Raw genomic sequence first — 22,863 nt, 5'->3', positions numbered from 1 at the left:
AAAAAAAAAAAAAAAAAAACAGAGATATTACTTTGCCAACAAAGGTACATCTAGTCAAAACTATGGTTTTTCCAGTGGTCATGTATGGATGTGAGAGTTGGACTGTAAAGAAAGCTGAGCACCAAAGAATTGATGCTTTTGAACTGTGGTGTTGGAGAAAACTCTTTTGAGAGTCCCTTGGACTGCAAGGAGATCAAACCAGTCAATCCTAAAGGAAATCAATCCTGAATATTCATTGGAAGGACTGATGTTGAAGCTGAAGCTCCAATACTGTGGCCACCTGATGTGAAGAACTGACTCATTGGAAAAGACCCTGATGCTGGGAAAGATTGAAGGCAGGAGGAGAAGGGGAAAACAGAGGATGAGATGGTTGGATGGCATCACCAACTCGATGGACATGAGTTTGAGCAAGCTTCGGGGGTTGGTGATAGACAGGCAAGTCTGGTGTGCTACAGTCCATGGGGTCTCGAAGCATCGGACATGACTGAACAACTGAACTGAACTGATCTGAGGAAGCTGTTAATGATAAATAGGGTATTGTAAATACCAAATAAGATATTGATCAATATCTTCAAAACCTTTGGAGACTCCCCACAAAATTTTGGTGTAGAAATAAAATACTGATATGGGTAGACCCATAATCTGACAGGTTAGCACATTTTATCTCTAAAATTCCTAAAAGGGATCATTAAACACTGAACTCAGAGTTTGAGGAAGATTGTCCTGGTCATTTGTGTAGAAAGAACTGGAACAAAGTGAGTGAAGATCAGTGATAAAGACCAGAATGCAGGCTGTGGAGATAAAGGGAAAGCATAAATCTAAGAAAAATCTGCTGTCTTATCCAGCGGGGTGTCAATGATGGATGCTGGGGGCGGGGGGTGAGAGGGGGTGCATACCACTGGAAGCAGAGGGCTTCAGGCAGGAAAACCTTCCAGCTCCCCTTCTGCAACATGGGGTGACATCCTCCAGGTGAGATAATGATTTTGGCAACGATCAGTAGTATTGTTTGTTGTTTGGTCACTCAGTTGTGTCCGACTCTTTGCGACCCCACAGACTGCAGCCTGCCACGCTTCTCTGTCCATGGGATTTCCCAGTCAAGAACACTGGAGTAAGTTGCTATTTCCTTCTCTGGGGGACCTTTCCAACCCAGGAGTTGAACTCGTGTCTCCTGTGTCTCTTGCATTGGCAGGCAGATTCTTTTACCACTGAACCACTGGGGAAGCCAGTAAATCATCAGAGCAGCAGTCAAAGGCAGCAAGCCCCAGGCCCACGATCTGAAAGGAGTTCCTTCCTCACTATTGCCCCCAAAATGTGTGGAGTAGTTATAAGTGTTCTGATTAAGGGCAACCAGGGGATGATTGGATTTTTGCCCTGAATAATAAGCATCACTGATTGATTGGCTACTCAATGGGGGCCACTTTATTAGGTACTTAACACAGCCTCGGGCTTCTGAGGTCAAGCTAGTGGTAAAGAAGGCACCCACATAGTGCATCATATACTGTTTACATCATTTTTACACATGAGGAACTGAAGCTCTGAGAGGTTCTATGATTTATCACATAGTGAATAAATGGCAGAACTAGGGATTGAGCCTAAGGATCCCCAGTTCCAAGTGCATGCTCAGTATACTGAAGCACAGCATCTCAAAACAAATGTGCTGAAAGAGAAGGTGCTTGACTAATGACTGAAAAATAGTACCACTGTGAATTACAGTGATGGGTGATTACTTGGCAGCAACAGAGCCAAAACCTTTTCCCTGGTACTACTGTCACATTTAAAACATAAATTTAGAGTTCTTCTTGTGTCAGTGGTACTGGGAAATTCTGGTTATAACTCTTTGACAACCTTGTCACCACTTTGTAGATAAGTACAGTATTCTTTATTTAATATGAAACTACTTCTTGGAAAAATCAGTTTAAAACATATTACTTAAAGTGCCCCCAAAGGTTAATTATGTATAATTAGGTATAAGCACTGCTTCCCCATGAATATGTTTTCCTTTTCCTTTTGGTAATGATAATGTGATTTTTCTGTGTTTCTTTTGACCCTGACTTTCAGAGCCAAATCTGATGCTCAACACAAAAATCTATCTCAGTCTGTATATTTAGAATTCTAGGTTTCTGTTATTTCCCTTGATTCTGATTTTCATTTAATTTTTCACTCATTCAGTACCTATTTGAGTACCTAACACATGTCAGATGCTTTGTCAAGTACACTGGAGACAAGATACCATGATAAATTCTATAATAAATTTATACACATGAAATAATAGAAGGACAAGATAGAAGAGTCAGATTGGTGAGGGGTTTTGAGTTAGATCTCAAAGTATGAGACTGTGTGATGGATGGAGGGTTGACTGAGGGTCAGGGGTTGAGAAAGAGCATGGCAAGTAAGTTTATAATCATTTTGCTTTTTAATAGCCTTGTTGTTATTGTTTGTTGTTCAGTTGCTAAGTCATATCCGATTCTTTGTGACAAAAGGAGCCTGGCAGGCTACAGTCTATGGGGTCACAAAGAGTTGGACGTGACTGAAGTGACTTAGAATGCACGCATGTCCATCGAGTCAATAATGCCATCCAACCGTCTCATCCTCTGTCGCCCCCTTCTGCTGCTGCCTTCAGTCTTTCCCTGCATCAGGGTCTTTTCCAGTGAGTCAGCTGTTCAGATCAGGTGGCCAAAGTACTGGAGCTTCAGTCCTTCCGGTGAATATTCAGGGTTGATTTCTTTTAGGATTGACTGGTTTCATCTTCTTGCTGTCCAAGGGACTCTCAAGAATCTTCTCCAGCACCACAATTCGAAAGCATCATTTCTTTGGCGCTCAGCCATCTTTATGGTCTAACCCTCACAGCCATACATGACTACTGGAAAAAACATAGCTTTGACAGTACAGACCTTTGTTGGCAAGTGATGTCTCTGCTTTTTACTACGCTCTCTAGGTTTGTCACAGCTTTTCTTCCAAGGAGCAAGCATCTTTTAATTTTGTGGCTACAGTCACAGTCCACAGCGATTTTGGAGCCCAAGAAAATAAAATCTGTCACTGTTCCTACTTTTCCCCCACCTTTTTGCCATGAAATGATAGGACTGGAGGCTTCCCAGGTGACACCAGTGGTAAAGAACCTGCCTGCCAAAGCAGGAGACGTGAGAGACCTGGGTTCGATCCCTGGGTTGAGAAGATCCCCTGGAGGAGGGCACAGCAAGCCACTCCAGTATTCTTGCCTGGAGAGTCCCATGGACAGAGGAGCCTGACCTGCTACGGTCCATAGCGTCGCAAAGAATCGGACACGACTGAAGCAACTTAGTAAGCATGCCTGCACGATGGGACCAGATGCCATGATCTTAGTTTTTTGAATGTTGAGTTTTAAGCCAGCTTTTTCACTCTCCTCTTTCACACTCATCAAGAGGCTCTTTTGTTCCTCTTCACTTTCTGCCATTAGACGGGTGTCATCAGCATATCTGAGGTTGTAGATATTTCTCCTGGCAATCTTAATTTCAGCTTCTGTTTCATACAGCCCAGCATTTCACGTGATGTCCTCTGATAAGTTAAATAAGAAGGGTAACAAAACACAACTTGACGTACCCCTTCCACAATTTTGGACGAGTCCGTTGTTACACGTTCAGTGATATGTTGTTTCCTTTAGGATTGACTAGTTTGATCTTGCTGTCCAAGGGACTCTCAGGCGTCTTCTCCAGCACCACAATTTGCAAGCATCCATTCTTCTGCATTCAGCCTTCTTTATGGTCCAACTTTCACATCCATACAGGACTACTGAATAAATCATAGCTTTGACTATATGGACCTCCGTTGGCAAAGTGATGTCTCTCCTTTTTAAATTTTATTAACCGTACTGAGTAAATATATTTTGATAAAAATCTGTCTCAGAAAGAGATGGAAAAGGATAGAATAGATAGACTGGCAGATTATCGTGCCAGTGGGTTCTTATGCATTTGGGGCAAAATAGAGGCACACAGCTGAGCAAAGCCTGAGTGTACAGACTCAAAGTTGCCGTATAACACAGGGAGCTCAGATCAGTGCTCTGTCACGACCTAGAGGGAAGGGTGGGATGAGGGAGTGGGAGGGAGATTCAAGAGGGAGGGAGTATATGTCTATTTACGGTTGATTCACGTTGTTGTACTGCAGAAGCCAAGACAATATTGTAAAGCAATTATCATCTAATTAAAAATAAATTTAAAAAAAGACTTGCACATCCAGGGCTCGTCCCCACCCCGTCCTGTCCATCTCTCCTCATTGCTCTTTTTCTCCATGGTCACACCCTATGCCGTCCTCTCTGACTGCTCTCCCAGGATGTGAGCATACGTCTCAGCAGATTTTATTTACTAGTGATAAATGCAGTTCAGTTCAGTCTTTTAACCTATCATCATTGATTCTACTTTTTCTCACGTAAGAAAATGTACCCCCTTAAATTGGGCTTCCCAGGTGGCGCTAGTGGTAAAGAACCCGCCTGCCAGTGCAGGAGAAGCAGGTCGGATCCCTGGGTCGGGAAGATCCCCTGGAGGAGGGCATGGCAACCCCATTCAGTATTCTTGCCTAGAGAATCCCATGGACAGAGGAGCCTGGTGGGCTATGGTCCATGGGGTCGCAAGGAGTCGGACATGACCAAAGCGAGTTATCTCACACGCATGCACCCCCTGAAATGCTGAGTTGGCTGTATTGCATTGTTGCCCCGGGTATACAGTTAACCCTACTGTGCTCTAACCCTCCTGTCTGTTCCTCACTCCTTGACAATCTCTTTCCTTTGAGGGGAGCATGGAGTAAAAGCCTGGACTTTGAAGTCAGATCTAACTTTGAATTCATGCTCACTCACTTACTAGCTGTGTCATTCTGCTGAGTTCCCTAGCCTCTGAACCTCAGTTTCCACTTGCATAAAGTGATGACATTAAATCAGCCTTTCAAAGTTGGTGAAGTAATATATACATGGGGATCTAGCAGGTTGTCTGGCTGTGGTAGCTTCAATACATTGTGTTGCTGTTTTAGTAGCTAAGTCATACTAAAGTACACTAACATACTTAGTCAAGAGTAGCTAAGCTGACTCTTGCGACCCCATGGACTGTAGCTCGCCAGACTTCTCTGTCCATGGGATTCTCCAGGCAAGGATAACTAGAGTGGGTTGCTGTGCCCTCCTCCAGGGGATCTTCCTGACCCAGGGGTCGTACCCACATCTCCTGCATTGGCAAGCAGATTCTTTGCCACTGAGCCACCAGCCATGCTAAACTATTAATGCTGCTTCACTACATATATAATTATTGTCACAATGAGATTCGTTTTTCTTAATCTTTTCCCCTGCTCTCTCGCTCAAAAAAAAAAAAAAAAGTTTTCTTTAAAAAGTATTTTACTGACTAAACCTCATATTTACTTTTAAAAGATTTCTTAAAAGGTCCTCTATCCCCTCCCCACCCCACCCCCACTTTCCCAGAGATTTCAGCCTTCCTTCTCTTCTCCCTTGGCACCCTCTCCCGATCTGCCAAGTCTTCCCCACATAGAGATCCTATCCCCTCTGTCTGTTTGTCCACATTGGAACATAAGCACCCCAGGGCAGAAAACTTGTTTTTCTACATATTTGTCAAGCATCGTGTGCACATAGAGATGAGCTCAATATATAACAAATATAATACAGTCAGAATGCCTTACGCATTTAATAGATACCTTAGGTGCTACCTCTTTGTTCTAATTATACCAACCCTATGGACATGAGATGTATAAAGAGAGGCCTGGCTACAAAACAATAAAATTATGGTTTTGGCTGCTCTGCATCAGTAACAGGCTATCAGTGGATGGGTAGCCAAGGTGTGTCCTACCCTGCTCACTTTCTAAGAGCAGAGCCTCAGCTATCACACTAGGGGTCATACTCAGAAGGCTTACCCAGCATCCAAAGACGAGCCCAGTGCATCTTCTGCAGCATCAGCCACGGCTGGGCTGCTGAAACCCCCAAGAGCAGTTTCTCTAGTACAAGAAGGTTGTGCTTCACAACTGCTTGCCTTTGTGTATTTGTGTTGTTCAGTCACTAAGTCATGACCAACTCTTTGCGACCCTGTGGACTGCAGCCTGCCAGGCTTCCCTGTCCCTCACTATCTCCTGGAGTTTGCCCAAGTTCATGTCCATCAAGATGGAGATGCCATCCAACCATCTCATCCTTTGTCACCCCTTTCTCCTCCCACCTTCAACCTTTCCCAGCATCAGGGTCTTTTCCAGTGAGTCAGTTCTTCACATCAGGTGGCCAAAGTATTGGAGCTTCAGCTTCAGCATCAGTCCTTCCAATGAATATTCAGTACTGATTTCCTTTAGGATGGACTGATTTGATCTCCTTGAAGTCCAAGAGAATCTCAAGGCTCCTAGAAATTGCCTTTTCCTTACTTGTTTTGACTTGAAGAGGCATAAAACTGATGGTCCCTTTCGTAAAGTTTTGGCTGACTTGTCATTTCTTTTTAAAATGTTTTCAAATTGTGTGTATAAAATATTTCCAACATATAGAAAAGAACCAAAAGATAATATGATACCTATGTACCCAGTACCTAGATTTAAAAAATGTTAATATTTTCCCATGTTTTCATCAACCCTTTCTTTTGTTTTTAAATGCTACAAACACAGAGAAAATCACCATTCCTACTTTGTCCCTCCATCCCTCAAGGTTTCTTTCAGTTGGTCTAGCTCATTCACATCTAAGGTTTTTATCTACTACGCATGAAATTATCTATATGCTTTGTATTATGTTACAAGTGTTTTACTTCTTATTTAAATATTTGAGCTTCTCAGGTGGCTCAGTGGTAAAGAATCTGCCTATCAAACAGGAGATGCTGATTCGATCCCTGGGTCAGGAAGATATCCTGGAGAAGGAAATGGCAACCCACTCCAGATTTCTTGCCTGGGAAATCCCATGGACAGAGGAACCTGGCAGGGTACAGTCCATGAGGCTGCAAAGAGTCGGATACAACTTAGCAACTAAACCACACCATGTATTATGTTGCAAGTGCTTTACTTCTTTTTAAAATGTTTATTAAAATATAATTGATTTGCTATGTTTTGTTAGCTTCAGGTAAACAGCAAAGTGATTCAGTTTTTTATATATATAAACTTTAAATTCTTTTCCTTGCTATGTTATCACAAGATGTTGAGTATAGTTCCCTGTGCTATACAATAGGTCCTCGCTGGTTATGTTTTATGTATAGTAGTGTGCGTATTTTGGAGAAGGCAATGGCAACCCACTCCGGTACTCTTGCCTGGAAAATCCTATGGACAGAGGAGCCTGGTAGGCTGCAGTCCATGGGGTCGCTAAGAGTCAGGCACGACTGAGCGACTTCACTTTCACGTTTTACTTTCATGCACTGGAGAAGGAAGTGGTAACCCACTCCACTATTCTTTCCTGGAGAATCCCAGGGACAGAGTAGCCTGGTGGGCTGCTGTCTGTGGGGTCACACAGAGTCAGACACGACTGAAGTGACTTAGCAGCAGCAGCAGTGCATATTTTAACCCCAAACTCCTAATTTATCCCTCAAATATTTTAAAAATTTATATCATCCCTGGTGTAATTGTATATATCTTGCTGTACCTTGCTTTTTCTTACCATATTCTATTTTTGAGATTCATCTGTGTTGACATGTGTGGATTTAGTTTATTCCTTTTAGCTCCTGAAATAGTAGTCCATGGTTATAGCCACCCATTCACCTTTGGAGGGGCAGTTCGACCATTCATGCTGTCAGGCGAGTATATTCTCCTCAGTTCTGTCTCATCACAACAAAGATTTGGAGTGACGGACATTAAAGCCCTCGGCATGTCACAGCTCTCGGCTCTTGGACAGACCGTGTTATAGCTCTCAGGTCTCAAACGGACTATGTCATAGCTCTTAGACAAATCAGTGTTACAGCTCTATTTTATTTAGAAGATAGCAGGAAAATCCATCCTTGAGGTGTGAGGGCACGTTGATCCAAAGATGTAAGAGAAGAGCGCCCCAGCGTGCGGGAGTGAGAGCGAGTGACCCCCAGCCCTTTGGCTCCTCTTTTTATATGTTTTTCCCCCTACCCTGGGCCTGCCCTACGTAAATTGGGCCAGCCAGGAGTGTTGTTTGTTCTACCTGAGGTCCTCACTCTGGTCCTCAGACCTTCCTTTGTTCTATTTTTGCGGGCTTTTCTATTCCTTATCTTTTAGCCACCACCATTCTAGACTCCTTTTCCCTATTCTAACTACCTAACAATGCCTTTTTGCTGTTCTAAGCAGTACTGCAGTGAACATTTGTGAATATTTATAAACATGGTTTCATCTAGTCAAGGCTATGGTTTTTCCTGTGGTCATGTATGGATGTGAGAGTTGGACTGCGAAGAAGGCTGAGCGCCGAAGAATTGATGCTTTTGAACTGTGGTGTTGGAGAAGACTCTTGAGAGTCCCTTGGACTACAAGGAGATTTAACCAGTCCATTCTGAAGGAGATCAGCCCTGAGATTTCTTTGGAAGGAATGATGCTAAAGCTGAGACTCCAGTACTTTGGCCACCTATGCTAAGAGTTGACTCACTGGAAAAGACTCTGATGCTGGGAGGGATTGGGGGCAGGAGGAGAAGGGGACGACAGAGGATGAGATGGCTGGATGGCATCACTGACTCGATGGACGTGAGTCTCAGTGAACTCCGGGAGTTGGTGATGGACAGGGAGACCTGGCGTGCTGCGATTCATGGGGTCACAAAGAGTCAGACATGACTGAGCAACTGATCTGATCTGATCTGATAAACACGGTTTCTAGGGCATGAACTTCTCCAGGCAGAATTGTGTAGACAACACCTTAGGCTCTGAAACCAGTTGCCCGTTCCAAATCTGTGTTCCACCACAGTCACAACAGTGTGATCCTGGGTGTGTTACTTAATTTCTCCATGCCCTGTTTCCTCTTCAGTAAAATTAGAATAATGATAACACCTCCTTCAAGAAAATAAAGCTATGAGAGGAAGCATTCAGTGTATGATAGCAGTCGTTATTATTAGGAGCAGTTCTAAGCATCTGTGGCTTTACTAGGTAATCCCAAATTGATTTTCAGTTGGTTGCAACAGTATCACCAGCTCACCAGCATTATCTTAGTTTGTTCCCCACATCCTCACCAGGGCTTGGCATTTAGCACTGTGACTTCCTTACTCTTTTCAAATTCAAGAAGATCCAAGAATGAGCTAGGCTACTGGGAGGAAAGAGAGGGGTGCTGGTGGAGTGATCAGGGGGTCAGCTGACCTCCATGAGGAAAATAATAAGTGGCAGATTTAGGAAAATGGAGGAATGTGAATTATTTTAGGTGGGAAGAAAAAGATCGTTTATAGAGTCTGACTCACTGGAAGGTCTGGGGATTTACAGAAAATAAGATGTCACAAAACTAAGGAATAACGTTAACAGAGGGCGTGTATAAGGTGGAACTGTGAAAGTGTTAGTTGCTCAGTCACGTCCAACTCTTTGTGACCCCAAGGACTGTAGCCCACCAGGCTCCGCTGTCCATGGAATTCTCCAGGCAAGAATACTGGAGTAGGTTGCCATTTCCTTCTCCAGGAGATCTTCCCGACCCAGAGATAGAACCCTGGTCTCCTGCTTTGCAGACAGATTCTTTACCCTTGGAGCCACCAGGGAATAATGTGAGGGGAAGAGAAACCCCACTGACATGGGGAGATAAGGACACTGAGTTTCCAAAAAAGAAGTCAATTGAAACAGTATTTTTTTTTTCTGAAGACCAGCAGACCAGAGTCACTTCTGTGATAAAGCATCAGCACCTGCAACCTCTCTGATTTGTTCGTTTCACTCAATTCCTGCAGCCCCTGCTGTCCTGCAGACCCTGATTCCATCACACCTGTGTGGCTCCAGTGACTGACCATGGCATGCTGAAGCAGACCGGCAAGGCAGGTATTAGCATTCCTGTTTTATCAGTGCAAGGACTAAGGCTCAGACAAATTCACTGACCTGCTCAAGACTGTACATCTTTAAAGCGGTGAAATGGAAACCAGAGCCTGGGTGTTCTGATTCCGAGTCTAGGGCTCTTTGAGTGAAAAAGAATTGATAATCATCTGAAATCTTTCATTCTCAACTCAGATCTTCAGAGGGTCACGTTTGTCTCCCCAAGACCATCACTATTCTTCTTTTTGACTTTCAAGGACTTTCATTAGTAACTCTTTTTTCTCTCTCAATCCTCTTTCCTATCACCTTCTTAGCCACACTCTAACCTCTCCACCCAGGACACATCTTGTCTGATTTGTGAGTTCACTAAGTTCTTTCCCACCTCTGTGCTTTGTTCATGCCATTCCCCTCTCTTAGAGAAATTTCCCTTCTTTCTCCACCATCTTTTTAGGCCCAGTTTGGCACCCCACTCCAGTCCTCTTGCCTGGAAAATCCATGGATGGAGGAGCCTGGTAGGCTGCAGTCCATGGGGTTGCTAAGAGTCGGATATGACTGAGCGACTTCACTTTCACTTTTCACTTTCATGCATTGGAGAAGGAAATGGCAACCCACTCCAGTGTTCCTGCCTGGAGAATCCCAAGGACCGGGGAGCCTGGTGGGCTGCCGTCTATGGGGTGGCACAGAGTCGGACACGACTGAAGTGACTTAGCAGTAGCAGTAAGTCTTATATATTCTGTGATTGCCCCAGGGAACACTTTCTGAACTGCCACATTGGATATTTCATCATGAAATATGACTCTATTGCACATTCTCTTGATGTCCTCAAAGTGTTACCCTATGCAACAAAATGCAGAGTAGATCACTGCACGGTTGTTTGTTTGCCTTTTTTTTTTTTTTAACCAACTACTTCTTTTTATATAGGGATCTTCCAGTTATCCTTAGACTAACACTAAACATACTTCATAAAATATGAAAGATACTTGATAAAACATGAAACATACTGACGAAATATGAAGGGATCAGAATTAATAGGCAATACAAAGTATGAAGGCTTGGAAGTTAGAAAATCAGTAGTCACGATAAAATCCCCTAAGCCGTGATAGAAAATTTAAATGACAAACGCATAAGGCAAGCTGGTTAAAAAGATGCAGAAACAGAGATCAGCACCAGATTGAAACAGCTTTTTCTGTTCCTTCTCTGATGGCTCTGGATTTCTGGCATTCTGCAAAACAAAGGAAGTGACTTCTAATCACTACTTAACAAATAGGCTCCCCCATGCTCAGAAATAAGTAGTATTAGTCTGCAAATGATGATCATTTTGTGTTCTCATGCAGCCAAAGTTGTATTCAGCATGTTACGAACTGATGCAAAAGTTTGTGTGCATATTCAATTTTCCAAACTTAATGAGCATCTCATATATGTAGAGATATCAAGAGGAACATTCCCCTTGCCCTTGGGGAGTGGAAGTGTGTGTAGTTAGGAGAAAGTACTCATATTTATGCACAAGTAAATTGGTCCTTTGCAGAGCAATGTGTGAACTAATGTAAGTTCACATAACTTACATTAGTATTTATGTATTTCCATACTAGAGGTATGGATATACTGGAGGTTATAGGAGGTAACACTGATACAAACAATTAAGTGGAAGATTTCCAAAACAAAGTCAGTAAGAAATATATACTTCATTTCATGTAAAAGAAGGGGAAAAACAGTGTAATGTCTGCAAGGTATTGGAAGCGGAAACACATACATTATCACAATTCACCCAGTAGAGAATATGGTGTTAGTATTGCTGCAGAAGTCAATTCTGACTGCATGTTGAAACTGTTTCTTTGACTTGCTTTTCGTTGTTTTTGTTGCGATAATCGTACATAATGGCCTGCCTCAGAGAATCCTGCTCATCTGCCTGACTCTTGAACTAAAGTGCCTTTATTCAGGACCCTGTCCACCTGTAGATGGCAGGAAGGAAGAAACATATCCCCTACCTGAGGCTTGCCATTCTAGGAGATATTTGCAAGATTAACGGCCTTCTTACATTGTTTCCTCACCTCTCCCCATCTCCAATCCATAAGATAACCTGACATCCAACCCTGACAAGACAGTTATTTTGAGACATTAGTTTGCCATCTTCTGGGCCTGCCAGCTCTCTTAATGAAGTCCTATTCCTTGCCTCAACACCTGTCTCTGATTCATTGCCCGGTTGTATGGTAAGCTTGGACCCTGTAACAGTATTAATGTTCCCATTTGATAATAGGAGATTGGAGAAGGCAATGGCACCCCACTCCAGCACTCTTGCCTGGAAAATCCCATGGGTGAAAGAGCCTGGTGCGCTGAGTCCATGGGGTTGCGAAGAGTTGGACACGACTTCACTTTCACTTTCACTTTTCACTTTCATGCATTGGAGAAGGAAATGGCAACCCATTCCAGTGTTCTTGCCTGGAGAATCCCAGGGGCAGGGGAGCCTGGTGGGCTGCGGTCTATGGGGTCGCACAGAGTCGGACACGACTGAAGCGACTTAGCAGCAGCAGCAGCAACAGACATTTAAATTAACTTTCCCTAAGTCATACAGCAAGTTACTGGCATAGCTAAAACAAATGATATTTTGGAAACAGTCTACATCATGAAACACTGAAGCTGTATATTTTTCAATGCATGCAAGTACTCCCAGATACTCCCTAAACAACAAGTAAAAAACTGAAATATATTCGTAAAATATTTGTTTTACAAGTAGTGCAAATGACAGAAGACGATGCTTTCTTATCCCCCTCGGTCAAGAAATCAGAGAATATTAAACACACACACACACACACACACACACACACACACACACCACACAAAACCCAAGATTCATTAACAGTGTTTCCTGAGGAAGAATATAGACTTCCAGATGGTGCCAGAATTCCACATTACTGCCTGAATTCAAAGATTAAGGGTGTGTTTTGCCCACACCCTACATTTTTGGGAACATAGGCCTTGCCATTATGTAAGGTCTACTCACAAGGCTAACATGACTCTCCTCTTCATGGGAGAGCCCTTCTTCTGATCCATAACATACATATTTTTATATGTACCTCATCTATTAACCAAACTGACAGATTATCACCCAGATTAACACGAATCTATTTATCTCTACAACTGCCAGCTCCTGTAAATGGTAGCAGTTACACAAGACAGAAAGATCTCTTGGAATGATCTGCAGACTTGCTTCAGTCATCCACAGAGCCATAAAATGGGATGGATTCAGAATAGAGAAGTGACTGCTTTTGAATATGATATAATTTTTCTCCCAGACCAGTTCTGAGCAGCTTGCACACTACAGCCCTGCAGTTTAGTATGGGCCTTTGTTGGGGCTTATATTTCCCACCTGTATTCCTTTTTCTTTCTTCAGCAAGTCTGTCTTTGTGCCAACTGCTAAATAACCATAAATTTTGTTCTTATAAACCTTAATGAATGCTTGGCCAAGATGCTGTAACTATTGGCTTCTACATTGGAGCATAAATGGAAAGGAAAAAAAAAAAAAGTGCGCACTGTGAAAAACTGGATAAAATGGAAAAAAAGATCACAGCAAACCCAAAGTCGCAATTTGCCTTTAATGTGAAGGAGGCCTTGTTTTCACGGTGTGGCAGCTCTCAGGGGTTTTAATCTCAAAGTAGCTGATCAATTTAAGGTAAGTGGCAGGCATTTGGCCTGGTTCCCAGGCTTTGCTTTGCTGCTCTGAGAAAAGAAAGGATTCAGTCAGACACACAGACAACAGGCATCATCAGCGGCTCCCACATTCCAAGCATTTTAACACAGATTAGGTTGGCATGATTCTACTGTTTACCGAAATCTCCTAGCTGTTGCATTTTTCCTTCTCCTTGCCACGGTTATCCAAGATGGTTTTCTCAGGTCAGGACCTTCATATGCCAAATAGCTTGCAAGGCTGCAAAGGAAAACAGAAGAGCATGGGTCAAGACGTCTGATTAAAATGCTGTTTCACTGGCTCACTGCAAAATACGAGACTGCAGACAGCAGGTAATTGAGCACTGAACTTTTTGCCTTAGGCATGCATCGAGACAGGAACTGTTTTACATGCATTCCTGAGAGGGGAAGAAAACGAAGATAATTTCTTTAACAAGGACAAACTTAATTCAGCCAGAAGTGCCCCATGGATTAGCAGGGTGGCTGGTGGTTAGTTTCTCTTCAGATTTTATAAGCAGGAGCCATATTACATATGTTAAGCAAAATTGTAACCAATAAAGTCCATGTGTTAAACAGTTCAGATTAATTATTCTTCATTTTTTCAGAACAGTACTATTAAATGAGCTCGACAGTTCCCTTACCAATATCTTATTTTCCTAGCAAAAGTGAATTTCTTAATCCATTTGACCTGTAACCTAAGTTACATAAAATATGTATTCAATGAATCAGACCAAAAAATATATTAAAATTGTTTTCCATGTGTTTTTGGCTGTATCATGCTTTTGTACAAATTTTGTATTTTTAAGTACATTTTCATTGTCTTTAAAGATACTTTGTCTTTAATATACTCAAGATGCCTCTCCCCTTACTCATCCTTACGGCATATTTCTACGTGTGTTTTTTTCTCAGAATTTTATCAAAACAAGTAACTGATATGAATTTTAAAATATTTTTCTAGCTATTAAATTTTTTAAGCACAGTGTCCAAATTATTACACTTTCTAAATCCGAAGTGCCTTAATGTTTCATAAATTTACATTGACATGCTTCTTCCTAAAATACTATTGTTGCAATTAAGTAGTTTATGCTAAGAATAAATACTTTTTTGTGGGGGGCATACCTACAGCATGTAGGATCTTAGTTCCCTGACCAGGGATTGAACCTGTACCTCCTGCACTGAGAGTGCAGAGTCAACCACTGGACCACCAGGGAGGTCCCAAGAATATACATTCTCATCAATAAGGGTTAGCTTAGAAACTAATGCAATTATATGCATTTATTTTAATTTCAGGTATTTCCCTGGTGGCTCAGACAGTAAAGAATCTGCCTGCAATTCAAGAGACCTGAGGATCTTCCCTGGGTCGGGAAGATCCCCTGGAGTAGGAAATGGCAACCCACTCCAGTATTCTTGCATAAAGAATTCCATGGACAGAGGAGCTTGGTGGGCTACGGTTCACAGGGTCACAAAGAGTCAGACATGACTGAGTGACTAACACACACATATTGCATATGCAAGGGTGTTTAAAAAAAAATACTATGTTTCCTCATTGATTAAAAATAAAAGGGGATAAGTAAGAAAGCAACTTATAGTCATCATTCTGCTTCTGCTAGATGTGTCTGAGATGTGATGTCTGGAACTGCAGTAGCCATCCTGCAACCGTGCCAGGAGCTAACCTGAGAGACCAGCCTGACAAGCTGAGGATGGCAGGCAGAGAAGATGAAAAGAACATGGTTCTTAATTAGGCCACTGAGCTACAGAACGGAAAATCCTGGGAGCACCCAACTTGAGACTTCTTCTTATGTGATATAATAAATTCCCTTTCATTCACTCAACAGTATTGAGCACCTACCATGAGAGGATGCTCTAGGTACCCTATTATAGGTGATCGGAAAAAGGAAGTGTTCGTTGCTCAGTTGTGTCCAATTCTCTGTGACTCCATGAACTATTGCCTGCCAGGCTCCTCTGTCCATGGGGTTTTCCAGGCAAGAATACTGGAGTGAGTTGCCATGCCCTTCTCCAAGGGATCTTCTTGACCTAGGGATCAAACTGAGGTCTCCTGCATTGCAGGCAGATTCTTTACTATTTGAACTACCTGAGAAGCAAGGATTTGGAATATGTTGATAAATAAAGCACACAAGAGCCCTACTCTGGTAGAAGTAACGTTCCAGCTGAGAGAGGTAAATTAAAAACATAAATAAGAAAATACTACACCATCTTGGGAAGTGGTAAGCAAGGAAATGTAAAAATAGAGCATGGTGAAATGAATCAGGACTGCTGGGATAGAGGGAACAGTTTTGGCTGAATAAAGTGAGAATTGGTCAGCCTCACTGAAGAAGGGAGATCTGAGCAAACACTTGAAGGAAATGAAGTTTTCTTGAAGGCATACGATGTGGGGATTTGGGGCTTTTTATTTTTCTTTTTGTTTCAAATCCACTAAATGAGGAAGAGAAGTGAAGAGATTGAGACAAAAAGGGAGAAATTGATGTTGATTTGGGATATATCTGATCCCAGTTCCACTTCAGATCCTCCTCATTCTTGAGAGCCAAAACATTCCTTCCTTTGCTTAAGTTGCAACTGGCTTTCTGTCACTTGCCACTGAAAGGGGACAGACTAGTACATTTTAAATTGGTCATATGAACTGTCTCTGCTTCTACAGACCACAAGTCCAAGTAGCCACTTAGACCATAGTTCCATCCTGTGTATAATGAGCTCTGAGTTTCACACTGGAGGTATCTAGGGAATGGTAGTCAGGACAGTGTGATATTGGTCAAAGGAGAGGCGAGTAAATCAAGGTAACAGAGTAGAGAACCCAGAAATAGACCCCCATAAATAAACTGATTTTTGACAAAAGAACAAAGGCAAAACAGTAGAGCAAAGATAGTCTTTTCAACAAATGATGTTGGAACAACGTCCACACGCTAAAAGAAAAAAAGAAAGGATCTAGACAAGAACCTTACACCCTTCACAAAAGCTGACGTAAGATGAATCATATAGCTAAATGTAAAACCTAAAACTATAAACTCCTAGAAGATAACAGAAGAAAACCTAAGTGATTATGGCACTGACTTTTTCCACACAACAGTAAAGGAATGATCCATGAAAAAAAGAATGGATAAACTGAACTTCACTGAAATTAAAAATTTCTGCTCTGCAAAATATCAGGAGGATGATAAGACCAGCCATAGACTGGAAGAAAGCACGTGTAAAAGACATCCCTGATAATGGATTGTTATTCTAAATATACTAAGAAGTCTTAAAATCAACAATAAGAAAACAAACAATCAGATTATAAAGTGGGCCAAAGATCATAACAGACACCTCACCCAAGAAAATGTACAGATTGAAGAAGAGCATAAGAAAAGAAGCTCCACGATGTACGTCACCAGGAAAGAAAGTACAAATTAAAACAAGATACCACTACACCACTATTAGAATGACCGAAATCCAGAACACTGACACCAGCAAAAGCTGGTGAGGAATTTTTCTTCGTTGCTGATGAGAATGCAAAATGGTGCACTTTGAAAGACAATTACGCAGTTTCTTACAAAACTAAATGTAATTTTACCATCTGATCTAACAATCATCAGTTGAGTCGCTCAGTTGTGTCCAACTCTTTGCAACGCCATGGACTGAAGCACACCAGGCTTCCCTGTCCATCACCAACTCCCGAAGCTTTCTCAGACTCATGTCCATCCAGTCAGGGATGCCATCCAACCATCTCATCCTCTGTCATCCCTTTCTCCTGCCTTCAGTCTTTCCCAGCATCAGGGTCTTTTCCAATGAGCCCAAGAAAATAAAGTCTGTCACTGTTTCCACATTTTCCCCATCTATTTGCCATGAAGTGATGGGACCAGATGCCATGATCTTAGTTTTCTGAATGTTGAGCTTTAAGCCAGGTTTTTCACTCTTCTCTTTCACCTTCATCTAGAGGCTCTTTAGTTCCTCTTCATTTTCTGCCATAAGGGTGATATTATCCGTGCATCTGAGGTTACTGATATTTCTCCCAGAAATCTTGATGCTTGCTTGTACTTTATGCAGTCTGGCATTTCACGTGATGTACTCTGAATATAAGTTAAATAAGCAGGGTGACAATATACAGCCTTGACGTATTCCTTTCCCAATTTTGAACCGGTCCGTTGTTCCATGTCCAGTTCTGTTGCTTCTTGACCTGCATACAGGTTTCTTAGGAGGCAGGTGAGGTGGTCTGGTATTCCCTTCTCTTTAAGAATTTTCCACAGTTTGTTGTGATCCACACAGGCAAAGGATTTAGCATAGTCAGTGAAGCAGAAATAGATGTATTTCTGGAATTCTCTTGCTTTTTCTATGATCCAACAGATATTGACAATTGGAGCTCTCGTTCCTCTGCCTTCTCTAAATCCAGCTTGTACATCTGGAAGTTCTCATTTCACGTACTGTTGAAGCCTCGCTTGGAGAATTTTGAACATTACTTTGCTAGCATGTGAGATGAGTGCAATTGTGCGGTAGTTTGAACATTATTTGGCATTGCCTTTCTATGGGATTGGAATGAAAACGGACCTTTTCCAGTCCCATGGCCACTGCTGAGTTTTCCAAATTTGCTGGCAAATTGAGTGCAGCACTTTCACAGAATCATCTTTTAGGATTTGAAATAGCTCAGCTGGAATTCCATCACCTCCACTAGCTTTTTTCCTAGTGATGCTTCCTACGGCCCACTTGACTTCATACTCCAGGATGACTGGTTCTAGGTAAGTGATCACACCATCGTGGTTATCTAGGTCAATAAGATCTTTTTTGTATAGTTCTTCTGTGTATTCTTGTCACCTCTTCTTAATATCTTCTGCTTCTGTTATGTCCATACCATTTGTGTTCTTTATTGTTCTTTATTATTCTGTTCCATCTTTGCATGAAATGTTCCCTTGGTATCTGTAATATTCTTGAAGAGATCTCTAGTCTTTTCCGTTCTATTGTTTTCCTCTATTTCTTTGCATTGGTCACACAGGAAGGCTTTCTTATCTCTCCTTGCTATTCTTTGGAACTCTGCATTCAGATGGATATATCTTTCCTTTCCTCCTTTGTCTTTCACGTCTCTTCTTTTCTCAGCTATTTGTAAGGCCTCCTCAGACAGCCATTTTGCCTTTTGCATTTCTTATTCTTGGGGATGGTCTTGATCATCGCTTCCTATACAATGTTAACGAACCTCCGTCCACAGTTCTTCAGATACTCTATCTATCTGGTCTAATCCCTTGAATTTATGTCACTTTCACTCTATAATCACAAGAGATTTGATTTAGGTCATATCTCAATAGTCTAGTGGTTTTCCCTACTTTCTTCAATTTAAGTCTGGTTTTTGCAGTAAGGAGTTCATGATCCGAGCCACAGTCAGCTCCCCGTCTTGTTTTTGCTGACTGTGTAGAGCTTCTCCATCTTCATAATCAATCTGATTTTGGTATTGACCATCTGGTGATGTTCATGTGTAGAGTCCTGTCTGTGTTGTTGGAAGAGGGTGTTTGCTATGACCAGTGCGTTCTCTTGGCAAAACCCTGATAGCGTTTGCCCTGTTCATTTTGTACTCCAAGGCCAAACTTGCCTGTTATTCCAGGTATCTCTTGACTTCCTACTTTTGCATTCCAGTCCCCTATGGTGAAAAGGACATCTTTTTTTTAGTGTTAGTTCTAGGAGGTCTTGTAGGTCTTCATAGAACCATTCAACTTCACCTTCTTCAGCATTACTGGTTGGGGCATAGACTTGGATTACTATGATATTGAATGGTTTGCCTTGGAAAAGAACAGAGATCATTCTGTTGTTTTTGAGATTGTACCCAAGTACTGCATTTTGGACTCTTCTGTTGACTATGAGGGCTACACCATTTCTTCTAAGGGATTCTTGCCCACACTAGTAGATATAATGGTCATCTGAATTAAATTCACCCATTCTGGTCCATTTCAGTTCACTGATTCCTAAAATGTCACTGTTCACTCTTGCCATCTCCTGTTTGACCACTTTCAACTTACCTTGATTCATGGACCTGACATTCCAGGTTCCTGTGCAGTATTGCTCTTTACAGCATCAGAGTTTACTTCCATCGCCAGTCACATCCACAACTGGGTGCTGTTTTCACTTAGGCTCAGCCTCTTCATTCTTTCTGGAGCTATTTCTCTACTCTTCTCTGGTAGCATATTGGACACTTACCAACCTGGGGCGTTCATCTTTTAGTGTCATATCTTTTTGCCTTTTCATATTGTTCATGGGGTTCTCAAGGCAAGAATACTGAAGTGGTTTGCCATTCTCTTCTCCAGTGGATCACATTTTGTCAGAACTCTCCACCATGATCCATCTATCTTGGGTGGCCAGCAGTCATACTTCCTGGTATTTACCCAGAGAAAAGGATAACTTAAGTTAACACAAATACCTGTACATAGATGTTTATAAGAGCTTTGTTTATTATTGCCAAAACTTGGAAGCCACCAAGGTGTCTTTTAGTAGGTAAATGGATAAATAAACTCTAGTATATCCAGTCAATGGAATATTATTCAGTATAAAATAATGAGATATGAAGCCATGGGGGAACCTTAAATGTGTATTGATAAGTGAAAGAAGTCAGCCTGAAAAGGCTACATCCTGTATGATTCCAAATATATGACATTCTGGAGCAGAAACTATGGATACAGTGAAAAGATCAATGGTTATCAAGGGTTGAGAGGGAAGATGAAGAGAAAGACAAGAGATTTTTAGGGCTGTATGATACTATATGCTATATACTGTATGATACTATAATGGGGGATAAATACCATGATTCATTTGTCAAAACCAAAAAAGTGTACAACATAAAGAGTGAAATGTAAATGTAAACTATGAACTTTAGTTAATAATAATGTATCAATATTTGCTCATCAGTGTTCAGGAATGTGCCACACCAATGCATGATGTTAATAACAGGGGAAACTCGGTGAGTAGGGGTGAGTATATGGGAATAAAAACTCTTTCCTTCTGCTCATTTTTCCATGATCCTAAGACTGCTTTAAACAATGAAGTCTATTTTCTTTTGGAAAAACACCATAACAGGAAAAAGTCATCATTTGGATGTATTGTAACTTTAAAACTTCTATTCATCAAAAGAAATTATTAAGAGAATGAAAAGGCAAGACACAAAGTCGGAAAAGGTATTTTATGTCTATAAATCACACTGAGAACTCATATCCAGAGTGTATAAAGATTTCTTGTAACTCAATAAAAAAAAAAATTGACTCTGTTTTTTTTTTTAAAGAAAGGCTCAACGATATGAACAGAATTATGAAAGAGTATATGCAAATGGTCAGTGAACATGAAAATGTGTTCAACATCATTAGTTGTCAGGAAAATTCAAGTTGAAAACATAACAGAATATCTCTACACACATCCCAGAAAGGCTAAAATTTAAGAGGTTGATGATACAGAATTTAGAATATAGAGCAACAGAAACTCCTGGAATTCTTGAGAGTGTGATCTGGTAAAACTACTTTTGAAATTTTGTGGCCAGTTAAATTAAGCATATGTCTACCCTGTGGTTAAGCAATTCAACCCCTAGGTGTAAATCCAAAAGAAATGCATACATATGAGCATGAAAGATAATTACAAGAATATTCTCAGTACATTATTCTTAATAGCACCAAACTGGAAGCAACCCAAATGTCTATTAACAGTAGAATGGACAAATAAAGTGTGGCATGTATTCTATGTAGCAATGTAAAGAACTATTTCTGTGTGCAACATGGATGTATCTCAAAAGATGTAACATTTAGCAACAAAAAGATTACGTACTATAGAATCTCATTTATGTAAAGTTCAAAAACAGGCAACCAAAATTTATGGTAAGAGAAATCTGTGTAGTGATGCCTCTGAGGATGGGAACACAGGGTAAGCCTCTGTAGTATTGGTAATGTTCAACACTTTGCTTTGTATGATAATCAAGTATAAACTTAGATGTGTGCCCTTTTTGATCTACGTGTCAAATTTAGATAAGGAAAACAAAATACTTGTGGTTGCCTAAATCAGCCAACCATAAATTAAAGCCACAAAAGTTCCTAGGTTAATTTTCATCCTATCTTTGCAATAAAGATGGAGTTATTTCTTCAACATAACCAGTCAGATGGGGTCACAATACTTGAATCTTGAAGCTAACATATAATGAATGAGCTCTAATTTCTAAGACTCCAAGCTACAGTTCTTAACTCTAAGATAAATGACAAGGACTTTCTCGTACCACGTTTTACTCTTACTTAAGCAGTCCTATGTACTTCTTGTGCCCCACAAATTAATAATAATAGCTAATATTTTAGGGATCCTTACTGTGCACCAGTACCATAATGAACACTTGATTGCAGTAACATATTTATAAGTCTCCTACTAACCCTAAGAGATAGATACTACTAAGCTACTTTACAGATGAGAAAAGAAGCTGAGAAAAACGTAATAAAAATTTCCAAGGTCATTGTATCAGTCAGTAATCTTAGTTATATTTTAAAAAAGCCAAAGTTGAAGCAGAAAAGAAGGTGTTAAAAGGTGACTGGATAACTCCCGGAGTTGCCAGCATGGACGGGTTGAGGACGATGTAGTCGTGGACAGTACTCCAGATCCAAGACGTGGATAGTTGACGGTCAGCTCTGGACAGTGTGACCGACTCTGCGTGCCCTGGAACCCGGACGCAGCCAGCAGTAGGACCGCCCTGCTGGAGCTTGCTCTGACTGCTGCCAGTGTTGAACCAGAAGGATGACCCTCTGCTCCTCCTGCACCAATCATGTGAAGAGCACACAATTCATGCCCTGGGGCAAAGAGGAGGGATTTATGCACACTTTTAAAATCACAAGTCCAGGGGTGGTGAGCAGGGATTTGAGCCCAGCCAGCTTGGCACCAACATCCAGGGGCTCAACTGCCGTGCTAAGTGAAGGTGAAAGTGAAGTTGTGGCCAACTCTTTGCGACCCAATGAACTGTAGCCTATCAGGCTCCTCCGTCCATGGGATTTTCCAGGCAAGAGTGCTGGAGTGGATTGCCATTTCCTTCTCCAGGGGACCTTCCCGACCCAGGAATTGAACCCGGGTCTCCTGCATTGCAGGCAGACGCTTTACCGTCTGAGCCACCAGGGAAGCCATGCTAAGCTGCCTCCAAATGAGTGATGGAAGTTTATCATTTTAAGGACAAGGGAAGGCAAGCAAGTATCAAAATGGCCAGCAGCACCCCGTGCCACCATACCCTGTAGATCAGAAAGCGTCAACCACTTGCTGCTTGACCAATTTAGAAAGGGTAAAACTACTCATATGTGATGTGGGCTTCTGAAATCACCAAGTGCTTTAATGAAGGCAGGT

The 22,863-nt window shown here is 41.6% G+C and overlaps 1 long non-coding RNA gene across 1 annotated transcript in view; it reads right to left on the bottom strand.

The window, feature by feature from the left end:
* Positions 1 to 13,435: 13,435 nt before the first annotated feature.
* Positions 13,436 to 22,863, bottom strand: part of LOC112446321 (uncharacterized) — a 98,553-nt gene continuing 89,125 nt past the window's right edge. Inside the window, exons 2-3 of the long non-coding RNA XR_003034253.2 lie at positions 13,688 to 13,786; positions 13,436 to 13,578 (exon numbers count right to left, since the gene is read on the bottom strand). This is a non-coding gene — a long non-coding RNA (uncharacterized lncRNA). The remainder of the gene's footprint in view (positions 13,579 to 13,687; positions 13,787 to 22,863) is intronic.

The sequence above is a fragment of the Bos taurus genome, chromosome 4, assembly GCF_002263795.3.
Source record: "Bos taurus isolate L1 Dominette 01449 registration number 42190680 breed Hereford chromosome 4, ARS-UCD2.0, whole genome shotgun sequence".
Taxonomy (NCBI): domain Eukaryota; kingdom Metazoa; phylum Chordata; class Mammalia; order Artiodactyla; family Bovidae; genus Bos; species Bos taurus.
This window is presented reverse-complemented; position numbering and strand designations above follow the sequence as displayed.